At 41.4% G+C, this 1,386-nt stretch overlaps 1 pseudogene; it reads left to right on the top strand.

Annotated features, from left to right (window-relative positions):
- The first annotated feature begins 764 nt into the window (after positions 1-764).
- LOC133511615 (5S ribosomal RNA) lies at positions 765-883 on the top strand (annotated as a pseudogene).
- Positions 884-1,386: the final 503 nt, after the last annotated feature.

Below are 1,386 nucleotides of genomic sequence, written 5' to 3'. Positions count from 1 at the left end.
GAAATTTCAGGTAAAAGTATGATGGTACATTTTGAGAAAATCTGCACAAAAAAAATCTACGTTGCGATTATTTAAAAAACAAACGTACAATGGATATAATCTGAAATGCAATAGCGATGCATTGCAATCAAATTGGAATTTGTGAAAATTTGTATCGTATCTAGGATGAGTTGTACTGGAATTGCAGTGAATTCTATTGTAATTGGAGCTGATCATATCCCATTTCATCGCCATTAGAGTTAACTTTCTTGTAATTGGAGTTAACTACATCATAATGGGACTATCGTAATAAAAGTGAATCATATCAAACCGGATTGAATTATGCATTTATGTGAAAAAAGCATTGTAATTTCCATGAATAGTGTTTATTTGTAAAGTTCCAGCCATCCATCTAGTTTTTAGCCGCTTATCCTCACAAGGGTCGCGTGGAATGCTGGAGCCAATCCCAGGTGGCACCGGGCAGGAGGCCGGGTCCACCCTGAACTGGTTGCCAGCCAATCGCAGGTGACACCAAGACAAACAGCCCCACTCACAATCACACCTAGCGGCAATTTAGAGTGTCAAATTAATGTTGCATGTTTTGGGGATGTGGGAGGAAAATTGAGTGCCCAGACAAAACCCACACAGGCACCTGGATGACATGCAGACGCCACACAGGCGGCTCCGGGATTGAACCCAGGACCTCAGAACTGTGAGGCCAACGATTTCCAGCTGAGTCAACGTTCTGCCCTGTAAATTTGCTAATTAGAACAAATTTGTAAATGGCTTACAGCCATGCTACCCTGAGAACGCCTGATCTCGTTAGCTCTCGGAAGCTAAGCGGGTTTGTCTCTGGGTAGTATTTGGATGGGAGATCGCCTGGGAATACCAGGTGCTGTAAACTTCTCTCCCCGGCTAAAATCCACAGGGGTTGCATCAGGAGGGGCATCCAGTGTAAAACTGTGCCAACAAATATGAGCGTTCATCCGAGATGACATGCTGTGGCGACCCCTAACAGGACAAGGCGAAAGGAGAAGAAGAAGAAGGAAAGTAAATTTGTAAATGGATTGAATCTTATTGTAATTTCGATTGACAGATAGGATAGAGTGAAATATTGCTGGTTTCTTATGAATACCAATTACATATATAGTACTTCAACAGCAAAATCTCATTGTTAGATCATAACAGAACTGACTTTTTTTTTCATTATTTAACCTAAACTACAACACCTGAAACAATGATCATGTTCGGATCTTACTAAATTCAAATGGGCCAAAAGGATAATGTCTTCAGCAAGACCAAGCATCTGATTGGCCAAGACAAATTTTAAGTTGCCGAAGCTGCAACGGCTTTCCCCACACTGATTTTTTTTCTTTTGATTTGAGCCTGAAGGATGATGTTCCTGGC

This window comes from Syngnathoides biaculeatus, chromosome 13, assembly GCF_019802595.1.
Source record: "Syngnathoides biaculeatus isolate LvHL_M chromosome 13, ASM1980259v1, whole genome shotgun sequence".
Classification (NCBI taxonomy): Eukaryota; Metazoa; Chordata; class Actinopteri; order Syngnathiformes; family Syngnathidae; genus Syngnathoides; species Syngnathoides biaculeatus.
Note: the sequence above shows the minus strand (reverse complement) of the source record. Positions and strands in the feature narration are given on the sequence as shown.